Source organism: Brienomyrus brachyistius, chromosome 19 (genome assembly GCF_023856365.1).
Source record: "Brienomyrus brachyistius isolate T26 chromosome 19, BBRACH_0.4, whole genome shotgun sequence".
NCBI classification, from domain to species: Eukaryota; Metazoa; Chordata; class Actinopteri; order Osteoglossiformes; family Mormyridae; genus Brienomyrus; species Brienomyrus brachyistius.
The window spans coordinates 17,134,371-17,154,628 of NC_064551.1; the positions used below are offsets into that span (position 1 = coordinate 17,134,371).

Here is a 20,258-nt window from a genome sequence, read left to right on the forward strand (position 1 = left end):
CCTATTGTCACGGACAGCCGCCCATTGAGCCCGTTACATTCCGTCTCACATGACTGCCCTGGCTGATCCGAGATAAGAGGGAAGCAGAGAGTAGCTCCGACGGACCTGCAAATCCCTGAGCCGCGAATCACCGAGCCGCGAATTAGCGAGCTGGAGCTGCTGTGGTATGGCGCATCCTGGCATTTATGCTGCGACTTAATTAGCTACATCCCACCTCCCACATTCCCGCCACGTCGTGTCGGGGTTTGACACACTCCTTCCCCTAAAACCACCTGAGCCAGGACAGACATCCCAAACTCAGCTCTGATCTCCGATCTATATACCAGCCGGCATCAGGAATTCACATCGTTAATGACGAACGCAACAAAGAAGAGCTGGAGAGGAGCGAGAGGGACAAGCAAGGTGCTGGTTATGACTGTGACAGCATTAGCAGTTAGCTTATTCGCTGTTAGCATTCAGCGCTTGGTACTGATGAACACCAGCCACTAGTCCTCATTGACTAATCTAGTCCAGTTTGACTCTGTTTGATGCCCCCCCCCCTCCCACCCAGAAAATATACCAGCATATAAACAACACACCAGTTCACAAAGGTCAACATCTGTGTTCAAAGCTAAGATATGACTCGGCAGTTTTCCTCCTTCCGAGTCCGAATACAATTTTAAAAAGACCTTGAAGGTCATTTACAAAGGTCTTCCCATCATTGTGCATTGAGCGTACCTTTTGGAACACACGCCGAAAGATTAATCGTGTGCTAACTAATGTGCTAACCAGCTGACAATGCGAATTCTAAGCATTGTCCTGGTCAGCTAGTTAAATCCACCAGGGTGCATGACCTCAATGTTAGTACCCTGTGTCCTGAAAGGGGTTGTGCTTGAGCTGTTAGTGAGGTGTTACCTAACCAACTTAAAGCGTATATACCTGCGATGCCATGCCAAGGAACTCCTCGAGAGTTTATTTACCCAAACTCGTGCAGAACTTCCAACCCAGACGGTCTGAAGGCCTCGATCCAGCCAAGAAGATGCCAATTGTTCCTCAGCAATGAAACATCATTTACGGGGATGAAAAGCTCCAGTGGACCAGGGTGTCATGTTAGACAAGGGATTTATGGAGCTCCTGCTGGTCACCAGTTAACCACAGTAAGAAATCTGATTTTTTTTTTTTACAGGAGCTTCTCTTTTGAAAGCATATTGAAGAAATGTGAAGTCTTTAGCACAAAGCAAGGACAGGATAGAGTAACAGGCAAATCTGGACAAAAGCTGAAAGTGGGGTATGACTATGTAAAGTGCAGGTAAAATAGCATCACAGTTCACTTTAATGAGTTTTCAAACCAGTCGGACGCCTGCCAACAACATATTCTCACTACATTCCTGTGAGCTTCCCGGACTTCACGTCCTCTTTCCTGTTCTAAACGCCAGACATGGGGTCCAGCTACACGGGACAAACCAAGTACCGACACGACTTTTATAAAATAACAGAGGGTGGCTTTAAGGGGACTTTGCAGTCAGCTAAGCATTAACATGCGATGCTTGTCAGAGGGTCTTAGCTCCATGCCCCACTGGCTATGCTTCCTGTTTCATTTCTTACTCTTTATTTTAGATCTTTGAATTTAACGTGACCATAGTTTCACTGTTTAACATATTATGAAAATAATAACAGTTCAATTGCAAAGCGACTATAGGGCCCCCCTATAAAAAAAGAAATGGATGATGTAGTTTGCCGAGGAATTACCTACAGATCTCATGGTTAAATTTAACGCACAGATAAAACCATTCAGCTGAAGGAGCAGTTAGGGCTAAGAATCTGCATCAAGGGTACAACAGCAATCCCTTCCTCAGAGACGACAATCAGCAACTTTTAGGTCACGAAATTTCTCAACCGCAGCATTATAGACTGCCCTCTCCAGTGACCACCAGAATCACCTCAAACTCTGTAACTCTGCAAACCTACTCTGTTCAAATTCATGTCCATAGCTTCTCGAGGCAGTGGTTCTGAATCCATTAGAAACAAACAGAATTTAAACACCGTCAGTTACCAGACCTCTATACATCAGTAACACATGGCAGCTTAACCTAGCATACCTTGGCTTAGCTTAGTTTAGGGTAGCTTAATATAGCTTAGCTTAGTGTGGCTTAGCTTAGCTGAGACTGAGGTGCATACTTATGCATATCTGCTTATTTGGTGCTTTCACTCATTTGCAAAGCTGTATAGTTTACGGAAGAGATTGCTAAGCACCTTGTTCAAGGGCACAAGCAGGCCATGTTCCAAATCAATGCATCTACAGTACATGAATCATCTAAATTTACATTTATTTATTTAGCAGACGCTTTTGTCCAACGCAACATACAAGTGAGGAAAGCTTGGGGTCAGCTGGGGTTGAGGGCCCTGTTCAAGGAGGATCAATAAAATAATCACATACCGATATTAAATAAACAAGGTTCAAGGATTCAGTTTAAGATTTTGTCTTCGCTGACTGGCATGGTTTCAAGCCTATCCCGCAGTCCTGAAGATGAGTCCTGAAGACCTCCTCTGGACATTCCCACCAAGCAAACCATCACACCCACCTTTATCGGCACCAGTGACAAATTTCTGAGAAAAAACATGCAAATTTTCAGACAGCGCCAGACAGACGACCGAACATGGGATGTCCGACACAGGGTGACGCCAAAACGAGACTCGTTTCAAAGTCCACGTGCCCAAGCGCTTCGCTATGCCTTTGGTGACTCGGAGAAACAAACGCGGCAGTATCTCACCTTTTACTTATATGATGCCAGAGTTTGCCAGAGGCTGGAGAGACGCCTTCAGAGTAACAGGCAGCTCTCTGTAACACCACAAGCCGCTGCTCTGACATCTGCTTCCATTACAGTCCGACAAAAAAACTGCCGGATCCTTCCACTACTGTTCCGACAGAAATACTGCATAGAAGTAGCTCTCAGTGATAAACGAATTTGTCATATATATCTTTTCCGCATAATCATTAGTTGATACTTTCAGTTTAATTGCCTATTTGAACATATGCGATAGTGTTAAAATGACTCATACTGTTGTCATCCATCCATCCATCCATCCATCCATCTTCCATACCCGCTTGTCCTGTGTAGAGCTGTGCAGGTCTGGAGTGCCGGCCTCTTTTCCCTGAACGATTGAAAGCGTCTGCCTCCGTTTTGAGGTCCTCAGTGCCCCCTTTCGAACACAACCGTTTTGTTTTGGGACCCTCCTCCCCCCCCAGTCGGCAAATTCAACTGAGGGGGACGCCCCCCCCCCCCCCCCACCCCAGTCAAGCACCTGCCCTTCACAAAAAAAGTCTCTGCATAACCTATCCTGGGAGCTACGAGTGTAAGACAGGGAATAACCCAGGATGGGGTGCCGACCCATTGCATCATTTTGTTGTCATTTTCTTTTAAATTTTTTCAGTGATTTTTATTCATCATCCTGACTGTTGCTATTTATACATGCTCTGTCATTTTCAACGCCCCACAGATCAAAAACCTACCAATATGTCCACTGGCAGAGAACTCTCAAACCTCCCGTGTACCCTGGCTTAGACCCATAGGATTTCCCTCACAGAAATCACTCTTGCTTAACTCACTCACCTTCTTTTCCATGTGCCGCTAAACATGATTTCGGACCACATCACAGCAGTGTAACCACGTGAGATCTCAGAGATCTGAAAACGAGGGCACTCGGGACTCCCCGCGACCATCTGAATCACGGGGGAGGTGGTAATCTCTCCTGCAAAAGCTGGGGTAATTAACTCAGAAGCAAGTAGCTCAGTAATATTTAAGGGAGCTGACACCTGAACCACACAATCTAACTATGCTGTGCCAGTTAAAGGTGGAAATAAATCACATCCCCCTAAGCGGTATCTCCATCACCTGAACAGGAAAGAATTAACGCTGACCCAAGGATTATGCACCTCGAGAAGAGCTGTGCCCCTCCCCCGGCTTTATCAGACAAAAATACAAGTTATCAAAAAGCTGAATGCATTAGTTGACAGAAGGCGGTACGGAAAGCAGGCAATGGATGCTGGGTTTGACATCGAAGTGAAGCTGACGAATCACATAGGAGAGAAATTCGGTGGTCCACAGATCCCCGGTGCCAATCAGGAGAGGCCCTGTGATGGTAATGACATGTGACTCAGCTGTCTAAATGTCAACCCCAACGGCAGCATCAAAACCATGTTTTGAGGAACACAGAAATAGCCAGACCTGGGCTTCCTCCACAATCATTAATATCAAGGCAGAACAATTAAACAACTAAGTCAATCATGGAAGCAGAAGGAATATGAGCAGCACTGAAGGTGCTCTTCGAGGTGCAGCCCAGTGGTCATGTGACCCAGCAGTCATGTGACCCAGTGTAGCGACACAATCATCAGCTTCAGCCAGAGCTCAGTCCCCTGGATCACTGGACCGTGAACCCTTTCAATCATACTGTTTACTAATCTGTCATTCATTGGTAGAAAGTAAAAAATTACCATAATATGACAAAAAAGGGGGAAGAATTCAGACAGAGTACATCTTCAGAAGATAAATATTATTCTACCATGGCCCTCCGGACATGCGATTAAATGTGTTATATCTGTATATTAATAATGTAGTTGTCCATCAAAGTTTCTTTTCTGCAGTCATGCATATCTGTTCAGAAACACTTAGCCAATGGGAAAAGACAGAAACCGCAGGGGATCTGGGCTATACAAAATGTATGAAATCCTTTTGGCGACATCTACATGGCCAGCATGTTAATTATGCGAGTGTCTTTACAGCACAGCCTTCACTGTGGAGTGTGAACTTCCGACTGGCTTTGAGAGGGAGCAAAAACAGTACATCCAGGAGTACGGGTGCACCATCCCCGCCCATCACCCCCGGAGTGTCTGTAAGGCAGTCGCAGGGGGTCTGCATATATTTAAGGGAGGGAAAAAAATTGAGGGTTTCACCCCTCATGAGAAACAAATATCAAAGCACCTCCCCAGTCCGTAGCTATTTATGTTTCACATGACTCCAGTCTATTTTAATTTGGGGGCTCTAACCATAGGAAGGTTGAAAGCCCTGCAGTAAAACAATGACATGGGGGTCATTAAACTGAAACCATGGGAGGAAGCAGGAGCTAACCTGGGTCAGGTCAGAGAGACATACCTGCAGCTGGGGCTGCTCGATTATGGCAAAAGTCATAATCGCGATTATTTTTGGTAAATACTGAGATCACGATTATTTAATATGATTACTCATTGACTTTGGAAATGTCATGCATTTATTACATTTCTGAAGAACGTGTCTTTTTAACAGTGGATTTCCTTGAACTCTAAAAATTATTCATTTTGCGAAAGAGACTAAAAGGGGGATAAAAAGGGTCCGTCGGGTTTATAACACAAGACAAAAGGGATCATCATTGCGAAATGAAATGCAGCACGATAATCGCTTTATTTTTTTTTTTGATAATCACTGGAAGACAAAATTGTAATTGAAATTAAACTTCGATCAATTGCCTAACCCTACCTGTAACACCTAGTAAAGTCTGTTTGATCATCAGGGACAAAATACAGTGGAAACAAACTTATCCAAAAGAAGAAGTCTACCATGTACCCAAATTTGCTTTATCATGCTCTCAACAAACACATATGTGAAGGGCCACTGTAGTAAACATCTACATAGTGGTGTATCGCATTTTCCCAGCATTAGGCATAATCATCTGCATCCCACAATGGAGCCATTCTTGGTCAAGGCATAAACAATGAAAAGAGGTGGTTTGAAAGTGGATTTTTCTTGTTTATATTTAAATGTGCATTTCCAATAATATGGAAAATGATTCACTGCGACCCCATACTGTCTATGCTATACAGATGGATGAGTGGAGGAAAGGAAAATGATTATTACCTAAGAATGTTTTTAATACACAATAATTCAGAAGATCTAGGTTAATTACATATGCACAAATACAATTAATAATTTATTAATGTGCTGGATGATTGACGTTAAAAATATGAGACTCTATCCATCTTCTAACCACTCATACTAGTCAAAGTTGCCGGAGGGGGTTCTGGAGTCTATCCGTAGCCACATAAGCACCCATACCACCTGAATTTTGGACTAGGTGATCCATCTAAGGTGAAGCAGGTTTGGGCCTGGCCAGGACGTGGATGGGAGACCCTCTAGGAAAACTGGGTTGTTGCTGGAACAGGTGCTGTTGTGGTCAACAAGTTAGGCCACCCTGTGGTCAGTGTGGATCTCACCGTGACAGGAACACTGTGCTGCAAAAATGGTGTTGCCTTGGAGGAGACATGAAACCAAGGTCCTGACTCTCTGAGGTCATAAAAGATCCTGGGGCATCTTTCAAAAGAGTAATGATATCCTGGCTAAAACTGCCCACTGTGGCCCTCTGAAATCCCACCTCCTCATTATTTCCCTTATTTAATTGGTGGGTTCTCTCCTGCCCCTTCACCACCTTAGCTACTGTGTGGTGACACTGCTGGTGCAGAATGGCTGCCATGACATCATCCCGGTGGCGCTACACAGTGATGGTGGATGTGTGTGACTCCCCGTTGGTTCTGTGAAGTACTTTGGGTGTCTTGAAAAGCAATATATAAATGTAACATTTCTTCATTCATAAGACATATGGCTGGGGAACACCCTGATAAGGATCCCTGTGCATTTCAAGCCTCGGGATAGAAAATAACTAGATACCAGGGCACATAAGACTATACTATACTTACTGCTTGTTTCACATGTGCATTGTCCTTCTGCTCATTCATTACACAGATAAGCATGTGAAAAGCCTGACCTGTAAATACACAGACCATCTCTCCAAGGAAACTGAGCGTCAGCCAATCAAAACAGCAGCAGGAAAAATTCAGTTTCTGATTGTAACGTGTAGTCAACCATCTACCAATGGCTGAACTGTCAGGTCAACCAAATGCACAGGCCACAGGAGCTGCTAAGAACAACATAGCAGCTGGGATGAAGGATCGTTGACTATGGCTGAACCTTTACAAGAACGAGCCTCTTGTCTTCCTGGGAAGCTCTACCACTGACCACGACATCACTGTTCAGCTTGGATCATTGATATTGTCCCTATGAAGGTCTGTTAGGAACCTGTGGGCAATGATAGATGACCAGCTATCCTCTGCTGACAACACTGCAGATATCTAAGATCAGGTCTTATTTGTTAGAATACCACTTGTCATCACATGACTAAACTACGGCGATTCTTTACTGACAGTGATACCAGTCTGTGCTGTTGAACCACTAAAGGTGATTCAAAATTCAGCAGCAGGTCCGGTATTCAAGCTTAGATGATCTCATGTTGCACTCTTGCTTCAAGTTCTTGGTACCGGCTTTCAGGACCATTAACAAGACAGCATCTGCCATTGAATCCTCAACATCCTCATCAGTTCAGCAAACTAATGTTGTCAGTAGATCCCTTCACCACGTGAATGCAGCCCTAAGTTGTGTACTTCCTCAATGGTGGAATGAACTTGTCATCTAGTCAGCCTCAACCTTCAAGAAATGCCTCAGAACCCAAGCACCTCGAATAGGTCATACAACCACTTATATGCCCCATATACGTCCGTTATCCCTTAATTATGGTCTCTTGTCAATACTGACTCATTTTTCATATTTTTAAGAGCCTCCTCTTAATTTGAATACCTTTTCCGTTGTACTTGCAATGGTTTGCAACATATTTTATAGCCCTTACTCCAATACTGACTTGTACTTGTTACTGAGTATTCATTAGCAGCTCAGCCACGCAGCACCCGTAACAAAGCTGGCTCCTTGACGGCTGTTTGCTTGTGATGTATGATCTGCCTCCACTTTGGATAGGAGCATCTCCTAAATAAATAGATGCAGATGTAAAATGTCCTTCGAGATCTCCCTCAAGCCATTCTTCTTACACGAGAAAATATTCCTTTGTGGGGGAAAGGGTGCAGAGGCCTTCGGCCATCTTAGGAGGGGAAGCCAAGTGGACAGGGGTCCTGGCCAGTCTCACTAGTTCTTCACTCCTCCGAATGCACATACATTTTGAGATCTTTTTTTTAGACCCCCAGTAATCTACACTGAAGACCTCGAGCAACACCCCGAGATCACCAGCATTACTTTTCTTTGATTCGTTTTTTTCTTTTTCAGAAAATTGCTCCCAACAAAGTCCCCGTTGCCCCTGAAAAGGACCCTAATCCCCAAATAACCAAAAAGCAGCATTCGTACTCACTGATTCTGGGGCCTGCTAACACTAAACCTAGCAGCTTAATTTAGAAATACTTCTGCTTCTGATCCCCTTCACCATCATATGTGCTTCATAAGTTGTGTGAATTATAGACTACAATCTAAGTTAATCAAAAGACAAACCTACTTTCCGTAAGTGTGAAAGGGAAAATGCGAGTATTCTGACCCACAAATGAACACAGGAGGACTTTCATCCTGCATTTTACACTTTAAGATGAGATACTGTCCGAGTCAGCCCTGGATTTTTCTCCATTTTCCCTTTTAATTTTATGTGATGTGACTTTGAAAGACAGAGATTACTTATCTTCTGCTCATTCTGAAGATCACAGGTTTTGTTTGGCTCTTGAACATTCGTAGCAAATTCAAGAGCACATCCAGCCAGCAGAAGCAGGAATATTTTACACAGAAGTGTAAATAATAACAGCACCATTATCTGGAGTGATACTAAAAAGAGTTTATTCTAGTTTTATGTAATAATCGGCTCATATTTCCCGACAATCAAGATCTGAACGGCCGCTGAAGTGGCTCAACGTAACAGCAACCCAACAAGACACAAAACAGAAAACTCCTCACAAGAAATTATGACTCAGTTTAATTACTGAGAAGGGAAAAGGTAATTAAGTAAGCGGGTGATATTTTATTTTCCACAATAACCACAATACACATACATTAATTAGATTAGATTCATTATCTCCCAAGAATATAGCTTAAAAGTATCATAATTTTCTGCATCATACATTAAGTGTAATATCAAAGCCTGTCAAACTATGAAAATCCCGCTCCAGCTTTTTATAAACATCATATTAGTTGACATAAAAAAATTAAGACTTTATATATGTATGTATGTATGTCACACGGGGCGCATGGTGGTGCAGTGGTTAGCACTGTTGCCTCACACCTCTGGGACCCGGGTTCAAGTCTCCTCCTGGGTTGCATGTGTGCGGAGTTTGCATGTTCTCCCCATGTCGTCGTGGGGTTTCCTCCGGGTACTCCGGTTTCCCCCCACAGCACAAAAACATGCTGAGGCTAATTGGACTTGCTAAATTGCCCCTAGCACACGTGTGTGCATGTGTGACTGGTGTGTGAGTGTGCCCTGCGACGGGCTGGCCCCCCATCCTGGAATGTTCCCTGCCTCGTGCCCATTGCTTCCGGGATAGGCTCCGGACCCCCCGCGACCCAGTAGGATAAGCGGTTTGGAAAATGGATGGATGGATGGATGTCACACTGTGCTATTTTTATATGTTTGTGTATATTTTGTTGAAATATATTACAGCCGGACTAACATTTAAACTCGAACCTGCCTTCTGGAATAATTCTGTATAGATCCGAATTTCCCCAAATACATTCCCAAGACGTGAGTACCAGGGAGGAATACCTGAAACTTTGTGTATATGTGTGTGTGTGTGTGTGTGTGCGTTGGTTGTTTGTGTTTCAGGTCCCCAGAAAGATCACAAAGATCTGTGAACGCAATCAAAAAACTAAAAATGCCAAAAGCCTCATATTTAGTTTGGTTACTTATCGTTAAGGTTAGGGCTGGGTGGGGGTTAAGGTCGTCATGTTGGGATCAGAGTTTTCCCCATAGAGATGAATGGAGAGTCCCCACAAAGCTATAATTACAAACTTGTGTGTGTGTGTGTGTGTGTGTGTGTGTATTCTCCAAATAACTTCCAAAACTAAGGACTGCCTCTTATCACAATTATTGTAAAACATATAAGATGCTACACTTGTTGCATAAAAACTGTCATTCCCTTTACCCTGTGCCCTTTGACCTCTAAATACTAGGCAGTGATTTGAATAACACAGGTACTTTATCCTGAACATCACAGTAAACTAAATAAGGGCCCTGTCCTCTTTATTACTGCAACCACTGTTAGGCTGTAGGATGTGTGTGATTAGACATGATGAACACACAGCCCGATATGATAAGCTCTGCAATCGCTTCCAAATTTGCAGGCTACCTGTTTTTCCTGCACAGCACAACTTTCAATGTGCCTTTAATATTATGTGGAAAAAATTAAACTAACACAATATGGGGTGTGGGGTGTAAAATAAATTCATGGAGATTCGCATTTGTATATTTTTGTTCTGCAAAGAAATAATTGATCATTCTGCATAGCATGCATTTAGCGTACGCTTAACACGATATTTGTTTTGTCGTTGTGCTGATAACGAACAATAGCACTGAATCTAAAGCGTCCAGCTGAACAGTGACAGCCGCATGATATTTTACATGACCATTATCTACTTTCACTGAATCTCACTCCAATTAAGTGAAGACAGAAACGATGCTGTTGATGTCCCTTTGCAGGGAGGCAGGGTGACAGTTCATTCATGCACGCACAGCAATGTTACGGGCGGAAACAGGCTATGAAGCGGCTCTTTATCATGGACGTGAGGCTGCAACCCGGAGTGTGCCTATGCATTTCGCTGACACTCGTCCATTAAACTGCTATGATATAGGGTTTGAAGGACCGTCCATCCCCGGCAGCCCCACAGACGGTGCTGAAGCATCATCGATGCCTGAACCCTGATCTGCGCCTCTGTTTATTCCCGGAGTGCCCGATGAGGAAGGAGAACCAGTGCTTTGTAATGGGTGAGCCACCGGAAAGGGATCGAGCCACCCGTGCGCTTTATTTCCCCGGTACGGAGGCGAGATCGCCGATCTCGATGCCCGACTTACCCGCTGGCCCGGCCGCCGACCTCACATGTCCCGCAGGTTGCTATCGCTCCGCGTCTGTGCCGTTACGTTGTCGCCAGCGCCATGTTTATCGCCCTCCAGTGTGCAGCTCTACGATCCGGTACCGATGCGGGGACGGCGTGCTACATCCGGGCTGCTGATGAGCGGAGCCGATCGGAGCACCTGGGCGAGATGCGCAGGGAGGGATGATGGAGCGGAGGAGAGCGTGTGGGACACTGAGCGCATCCTACTCAGCCCGACCCCCGGTGAAACGCCGCTCCAGCCTCGTTTTAGAAATATAAATATATATTTATTTATTATATTATGTATGGTGCATGCTAATTTTTATATATGAATATATGTATATTCTTATTATTCAAATATCAGCATGAATTAAATATAAATAATTGAAATGCATTGAATTTTATTAGAAACGACAGGTGTGGCCATCCTGACCATCTGCCTTGCTTGTGAGCCCGGATAGGCTGCCGTGTCCGACACGCTGCCTTCAAATACGGCTTAAATTAAAGTAAGACAAAATCCACAAATTAGTCACACGTCTTTGTTACATAAACTGTTTAACGACCATTGCACTTTCAGGCTTTTGTAATGGAAACAGTACGAAAATGCACTTAATATAAATTAAGATGTGTAATATTTAGCTGCGAGACAGATACCGTGAGCAGTGTGTTATATAGGTGTGAATTTAAAATGGGAGTAAACACGGATTTAATAGCCACCAGTGAATATAATTATTCTGTTCGCAAAAAGCTACAGCTAAAAATATAACAGTGGAGTCGGTATAGTATTATTCTGGCTTAGACAATTACATAACTAGAAAAAAAGAGCGGGTGGTGTAGCCTGTCTGCTTTTCACATGTGCGAGGTACATTATGTATATATAAGGCGATGTATTGGCATACCTTCCAGCGTGTCTTTGCCTCCTACTCTGTACCTCTAGGATCACCTGGGACCCCAAACTGAATAAGCTGCTGTGAAAGATGGATGGATGGATGGATGGATGGATGGATGGATGGATGGATGGATGGATGGAATAATAATAATAATAATATGACTGCAATAACAAAAAATAAACTGAAATGATTGGTTTTTGAAAAATGCCAGACTATTTATTGATGATGTACTGCGTAAGTCAGGTGTAACTTTGAGATGCCGTGATGTATCACTGTATACACTGTGATGTATAAAGCCTGTGAGGAGGATCCAGAGTTTTCAGACTGTTTTCTCTCATGTCGATGCTGCGTTTACCTCGTTACTTTATCCTCTCAATACACTATCATAGACTATTGATTATCTGTGAGTAAATTCTTCCATAATTCAGGAGTAAAGCCCACAAGCAAATTGCTTCCCTGCAGTCTTAGATCTCTTCAGCTATTTTGTCCACTGATATATCTAGATTTGGCTTATTGACCACGTCCTTTACACATTTCTTTTTTTTTTTTACTCAAAGGATCAGTTATGAAATTAGATAATTTCAGTATAATTACTGGAGATTTTTCTCCAGTTGCAGTGATAGCTTGTGGAGCCCAGTAGTCCCCATGATTAAAGTCAGAGAGTGATTGTTGTGGACAACAGCTACAGAATAAATCACTGTAGCGTCCGAGTGGCTGCTTGCATTAAGGAAATGCCACGTAAGCACAGAGAAGAATGGGATGCTGTTCTGGCCGCGGCCCACGCATTACACACATTCATATTCATGCCCAACAAACAAACCTCCGCTATAACGACAGATTTGTCCGCAGACGTTGATGCTGCTGGACTCACTACAATATTATTTACCCGCGTTGTGAGTCAGCGGCTACCGGAGCGGAAGCAGAGGCTGATCTTAGCGGCATCTATGCCATCATGGCGAACGACTCCCAGTTAACGAAGCTCTGCTGGCTCTGATTGGACTGATTACATCATTAAAGAAGCTGAGGGCCAGCAGCGTGGATCTGGAGAGGACCGTGGCTCAGGAGCTGGGGATGAGCTAGCTAGCTAGGCCTGTTCTTATACAGATTCTTCTAACATTTTTAAAAATCTTTCAGGTTTTTTCTTTTGTGCGTTGCCCCTTATTCACCCATGACAAATTTCCACTCTCTGCATAATTATTATCAATATTAGCATGCCGCACAGCTTAATGATGTAGTTTCATGGTAATCTGAGGATGCATCCATTCATTATACATTCTCATGTGAGCATGGTGACATGGGCTGCAGCATTGCTAAATCACACCTCCGGCATTGTGGGTTTCAATCCTACTTCTGCACTGTTGCACTGGAGGTTGCATTTTCACCCTGTGATGCACGGGTTTCCTCATGCAGCACTTAGGCATGCAGATGAAACTGGCATCTTTGCGTAGGGTTTGTGCCTTCTGTTGGACTGGCATCGCATCCAGGATATTGCCTGGGATTAAGCTCCAGGTGACCCTGACCAGCATAAGCAGTTGGTACATAGATGGATGTTCTCTTAAGAGGCAGTAGGCCACCAACATTGGAAGAAAATCTGTTTCTTTCTAAGGATTTTCTCCACAGTGTCTCACACACTTGAAGTGGCTTGGTGGTGCAGCGGTTAACAGTGTGGCCTCGCCCCTGTGAGACTGGGGTTTGAGTCTCTGCTCTGGCTCTCAGTGTCATTGTGGGGTTACTCCAGTTTCCACCCACAGCTCAAAAATATGCATAACAACTTCAGACCACGCAAAAGATGCTCAGCTAGGTAACAAAGACATGCCTTCGGAAATGTTATCACACTTTTCCACAGAATGTTCTGGGAAGGCTGTTCTACTTGAGAACAACGATTTAAGTAAAACTGTCATGTCCCCTCTTATACAAGTTAGCGTTCATCTGATAATCTATATTTTCACGTCTATTTTAAACCATTTAAACTCCAAGGGAAAACAGAGATTTGCCCCAAATACGGGAAAAAGTACTTATTATTTAAATATCATGCAAGCTGGCGAATGGCATGCGGCATTGTTCACAATGTTAATGATTTTCAAGGTTGCAAACCTATGACTGAACATTATTCATAAAAAGTGTGTGTTTATGTCTTTATGTGTGTGTTTTCCTGTGAGTCATTAAACTGCTTTTCTGTGTGTGAAAGTGTTTGTGTGTATATATGTGTGTGTCTGCGTGTGCGTGTATGTGTGTATATATGTGTGTGTCTGTGTGTGAAAGTGTTTGTGTGTATATATGTGTGTGTCTGCGTGTGCGTGTATGTGTGTATATATGTGTGTGTCTGCGTGTGAAAGTGTTTGTGTGTATATATGTGTGTGTCTGCGTGTGCGTGTATGTGTGTATATATGTGTGTGTCTGCGTGTGCGTGTATGTGTGTATATATGTGTGTGTCTGCGTGTGCGTGTATGTGTGTATATATGTGTGTGTCTGCGTGTGCATGTATGTGCTTCACTCTTCATGGAAATTTGATTCTGAGCATCTGTACGTGGTTTCATTACCGTGGTATTTGTTGCTCCCACCAAACATTTGTTCATCTCTTCCTTAAATTAGCCACAGGCTATAAATATACCAGGTTCCACCAAGAACCTGACATTGCCGGGATGTGCAGGAAGACCATGTTAATCTTATTAAAATGATCTGTTTTCAGGTTAATCCTGTACTGCCTTTACCCTGCATCGGCCAAGCTAGATGTACCACCGAAAACTAGCTTTCATCATTCAAACAAACTATTAACAGATTTCCAGTGATTTAAATCATACATTACTTACATTCCACACAATCACATTTTCAGTGAATATAATTAATTTATTCATGACAATCAACCAGAAGTCTCTTAATATTCCAGCATATTGCCGGCATTGTTAATACATTTGACCACCATTTTTAGGGACAGTAATGTCCCAAGAACTAAAAAAAAAATCAAATAGCTACTGAATTTGAGTAACGAGAAGAGGCAGAAAGGATTTCTTTAAGAAGTAAGTAAAACTAAAGTATGACTGATATAATCATATCAGGTAGAGGTAAAGGTATTGCTGTACTGTACCTGACAGCAGAGATCTCAGTCACTCGGGGTAAGTTCTGCGCTGAATGTGGCTCTGTAGGCATCCGGTCAAATGCCTGATAAATCTGATACCTGGTAAAAGGGAACCACGCTGGTGGCTGATGCAGCTGTCAGGAGGGCAGAGTGCAGAGCTGCTCATGTCCACTTATCACCGTCCAGCCTGAGTCTAAGTCATGAGTCCATGTTGATGAGTCACTGGAGCTGTGAGCTTCAAAGTTAAACTCGCAGTTTAACTTGAACAAATCAAGCCTAAACAAATCTTTTATCTGTTTCCATAACTGCTTATCATATTCAGGGTGAGGGTGGGGTGTCTGAAGCCTATGGGCCAGAGTACCCACAACCACATGGGGAAAACATGCTAAATCCATACACACAAAGCCATTTTGGAGACTTGAACCCTGGTCTCAAAGCAGTGAGGCAACAGTGCTAACCACTACACTACCATTCCACCAACAAGCAAACAAACAAGCAAGCAAGCAAGCCCATGACTCTGACCAAGATAAGCTGGTAGAAGATGGATGGATAGCTTTATATATCTGTTAACTTAAAACACATGTGGAAGCAACCAATCAACTTTGATTCTACACATTGGGGAATATCAGCTATCCATTGTACCCTGGCCAATGGCAGACAGACGCAGGGTTAAATGTCACCGACTTTCTTAGCCATCCATTAGTTTGATATGCAGAGTAAAGAAAGCACATAGGGGGAGTTCTGTCTATGCCGAACACATTGTGTTAAAGGAAATACATAACGACTGACTGGAGCAGAACAAAGCATTTAAGGTTATATATGATCATCCTTGGAGGTCAGAATCAGGCTGCCCGCATGAGTAAACATCTCCATATGAATTATGCAGAGGAATGTGAAGAAAAAGAAATAAACATCCACAATAAAAACAGCTATATACTGAAAATAGTGGAACAGGATGTATCTTCTTGTCTTTAAATCCTTCCTTAATGCCTTTTAACTATAGAGGACGACAGAAACCAAGATAGAATTTCCAGAAGACTTCAATATGATGCACTGGATGGAAGGTTTGTGACAAATAAGGTGTTTTCACGTTGGTCTCTTTCAGTTCTCAAAACCAACAGAGTGATTAGTCAGCATTTTTTTGCACATATGTGAACATTCCAAACAAACTCCAACCCCTCTGAAACTAACGGAACTGAGACCAGCCTGTGCATCGTGAACACAAAATGCTCCAAACTCACTTTCCCTTTTGCCGGGGTACTTTAGCCCAGTAGGCTTGCCGTTCAGATCACATGCTATTGCACTGGGATGCTACCCATTATCCAAAGCAGTAACGGTCTGAGAACTCCAGAGGAACTACAGCGTGAACCGAGGGAGGACTGAGGTTCCATCAGACCTGAAGTGAACCCAAAAGAGAACTGAGTCCTCCTTCAAAGGAACTTCAAATGTGAAAACAAAAAATAATAATAATAAAAAAAAAGAAAACAGTGCCATTTTTGTTTGTCCACTATTTGGTCTACTTTAAGAGGGCTGATTTTGTTTATACACGAAAACACCCATGTAAGGAATGTGGAGGGAGACGGAGGGCACGTGACTAAATTTGTTAGAATTTGTCAGTTCCACCTGTCCCTTGTTCTGCCTCATATATTTATGTGTTCTGTTCAGTTTTGAGCCTGTGATCTCCTCCCTTGTTTATTGTTGTCAGGTCCGTGAACCTGCCTGCTGGTTTTGGTATTTTTTGTTTTTGCCAGTGTCATATTTCACCAACCCTCTTCCTGGCTAACCCTAAAGAGAAAACCAACAGGCACTTTTCTAGCCACCTATGGGGCCCTGGCCACTGCAACAGGCTGAAAGACCCAGAACTGGTCAGGGGGGATAATGGGTCTGTCTCGGCTTGAGTTACATATAATCTCATTTGGTGATTTTAAGCATTTCTCAATGCGATTTTCATGTTGCATAGGAGAAAGACTCCCATCATCAGCAGCAGTTATCTTAGCAAACAGTTAGCCCTAGCATGAAAATCTGTATGTTACTGTATCATCCCCCCAGATTTAATACTGTTACAGCTTTATTACTGCTGTACTACAGACTAAATGCGATTTACTTGATTGATGAGAGACATCCCAGGTGCTCTGCTACGCATTTTATTTTTCTTATCAGTCACGGAAGATTGATTAGAGCTGCCAAAGTAAGTCCGCGTGTGGCCAGGGGATACTGATACAGCCGCACTTCCGCAGCTCGTCCCGCCGGACACCGCGCTCCTACACCTGAAGAATATCATCGTCATCATCAGCATTTAGTCCATTTCTATCGGACATTTCAAAATCATCCTGATATACCAAAAATGGAGGATTTCCTTGCCACAATCGACATACTTTACAAATTTAACAAATTATTCAAAATATGAACCATGATTGAAGCGACTGAACAATTTCCAAGAAAATTAGCAACGGTTTGTAGGTATGCAGTTATAGCACAGGGTGAACTTAAAATATTCCTCATTTTTGTAACTTATTACACTGTCATAAAAGCGGATGTGTGTATAGAGAGAGGGCAGATTTTCTGAGTCTGGCCGGGTTTGGTGGCAGGATCCGTACATCATGAGCATTGGCCGGCATCCAGCTACAGCCAATCAGACGTTCAGCTGTCCATCTCTGTCAGTGGTGATCAATGGATTCAGCCTCCATGCCGCCCAGTAACCACAAGAGCAATGGGAGGAGATGAAGCTGTATGTCGCAGACACACCTCTCCACACAGAGCCTTCTGTCCATTTTCTAACCCTCTTTCCCAGATGATGGTCAGGTTCCTGTACAATTCATAATGATAATTTCATAGTGAAACTCTGACATGATGAATTTTTCTCTGACTGTCCTTTATCCAACTACACGTACCAGTCTCATCTTACTCTGTACATTGTTTAAGTCCATTACAGCACTGCAGTAACCTACCCTAAGAGAAACATCACACAACATACAACATTGTCAAATTTATTGCAGTCACTCCATTCAGAAGGAAAGTCACAGTCTGAATAATTTAGCATTCTGATATATGGCTGTTTACTCAGTTTTTTGTTTTTGCCTATTCAACCTGTTTCCATGCATCACCCTTTAAAACACAGCTGCCCTCAAGGATCAGGAACATCACTGACAGAACCACAGCCAACGTTACACCAAGTGGAAAAAAGCCTAAGGTTCTCTTCTTTCTATGGAATTCTCCAGAATGGGTTTTCTCTTCAACAATCCAGAAAACCAAAATATTGAACTTGATGTGTATATTACTTACATACGGAGTTTTGTGTATTACAAACACATCACATACAAAAAAATATATAAAGACTGACTGAAACAAAATATACCATTTTAGGTTATGTGTGATCCTTCCCGGGGAGCAGAATCAAGTTGCCTGTATGAATATATGACCTTCTGAATCATCATATTTGCAAAAATAAACGTGAAACAAAGAATGTATTGAAACTGGTGGAACAGGTTGTCACATAATGTTACCTTTATATCCTTTTTCAGTGTTACAGGGTTTGGTCAGCTGACTGGCGTGAGATTTTCAATTTACATGTATGTCACAATTTCATTACCTTGTAAATAGTCTGTGGTGTTTGAAAACTACTCCAACGCTTTTGATTTTAGCCGATTTCAAATGGCTAAACAAATCTTTTCTGGTGATTTTAGGTTTATAATGGAATAACATAGATATGCTGATTTCTTGTGTGAGCGTGAGAGTCAGAAAGCGTGAGCGTCATGGCAGATGTGTGAGGGATGGCAGCCCTGGTGTTGCAATGACACAGTACAGAACTCTAGAACCTACTGGAAATTCCAGCTCAAACCAATAAACCTCATTTGCTGGTTTTCAAACAGCTGAACGGATCTTTGTTACTCACCAGTAGGTCAAAGGGTAGAGTTCCTATTTCAAATGCTGGCGGGTGAGTAACACAGTTCAGCAGAAAAGCAACATAAACCAGTCTATGAAGAGAGAGAAAATAATCGAGAAAAAGGAAGAATATATTCCAACCTCACCTAGTTCAAACCATACACAGGTCCACTGTGTACTCTTATCTAGGTGGGTTTAACAAGAAAGGATTAAACATATTTTTTTAAAGTTTTGTCATTACTTTTCGTTATGTGCTATTTTTTTTTTATAATGTTCCAATTCACTATCAGCTGTTTTGAACTCCAAAAACATTCTGCATTTTCAGAAAGTCCAGTGATTAAAATTCCATATGACAAATTCCACGAATTATGCATTTTTAAATGCTTTCAGCACTTACTGCATGATTTGGGTTGTATGCTACACATGCAGCTGAAGTTGTAACAACTAATGCCTCTGGCCTCCATTTGTTCATTATGTTGCTTTATGACATCCACGTTCAGACTGAGACAGTCATGCCACCTAGTGGAATACGTTTTATGTGACCAAACCCTCTTTTCAGAGTATTAATCATTATAAATGAGACATCGATGACGCATATAAGTGTCATTGGGTCTAAATCAAAATTTATTTTCACAATTAAACTGCAACAGTAGTCTTTATCATCGAAATCTACTCCACTGTGCATTTAACGAAAGTTCCCTTGTCCTCTGCCAGTGCCACTGTACCAGCACCACGCGATGCTGCTCCAAATCTCGCGATATCAGCCATGCACATTAACCTACTTTTTCCAAGTTACCACGAAACAAGGGGAAAGGGTGGGGGTGCGCGACACAGAACAAGTCTAGCGGTTTTTGAACATGGATGGATGGATGCCGATATGATGAAGGAGGGTATCAAGTGTATAAAATCATTGTAGCCACACGAATGCAGCCTTCATAATGTCACACACCACACCAAGGAAGCATCTTTCGCAATGAGTTCGCATCTGCTTACATGGCAAGAAAATGTTACTCGGCCGGAAGCTCTTCGTAGTCGGCATGGGTTCGTTGCCTTTACACTGTAGTCTCTGATACGTTCAGTAGCGAGTGTTTGAGCATCGAATAATGTTATATAACATCCAGATATAAACAAATTATATGTTTTCAAACAAAATTGGAACAAAGAGTTGAAGCATCCTCTGAAATGCCGCAGTCGCTTGCAGTTTGGTCACTAACACGAAATGATACAAAATATCTCGTACTTTGATGTCACTGATGGCAGAATATAGGCTATAGCGGGAAAATCGAAGTATAATTGAAAAACTGCGATTTAAACAGTAGTTAGGACTTTCAGTCCTATCGAAGCCACTCAAAAATCGCATGCTTTGCAAAGTCTTAGTTTGTCACGGTATACCCAACAGAATACTTGAAATCGAGTCTAGCATCAATGTGCTTATTGTTGAATTTTAAATTGTAAATATTTAATTGTACGTTACATTCGTATTTGAAAAAAATATTTGTA

The 20,258-nt window shown here is 42.6% G+C and overlaps 1 protein-coding gene across 1 annotated transcript in view; it reads right to left on the minus strand.

Moving 5' to 3' along the window:
- The window catches only part of pak5 (p21 protein (Cdc42/Rac)-activated kinase 5), a 47,959-nt gene extending 36,939 nt beyond the window's left edge, over positions 1 to 11,020 (minus strand). Inside the window, exon 1 of the mRNA XM_048985991.1 lies at positions 10,891 to 11,020. The gene's annotated coding sequence lies outside the window, so the exon portion shown is untranslated. The remainder of the gene's footprint in view (positions 1 to 10,890) is intronic.
- Between the last annotated feature and the right edge of the window lie 9,238 nt (positions 11,021 to 20,258).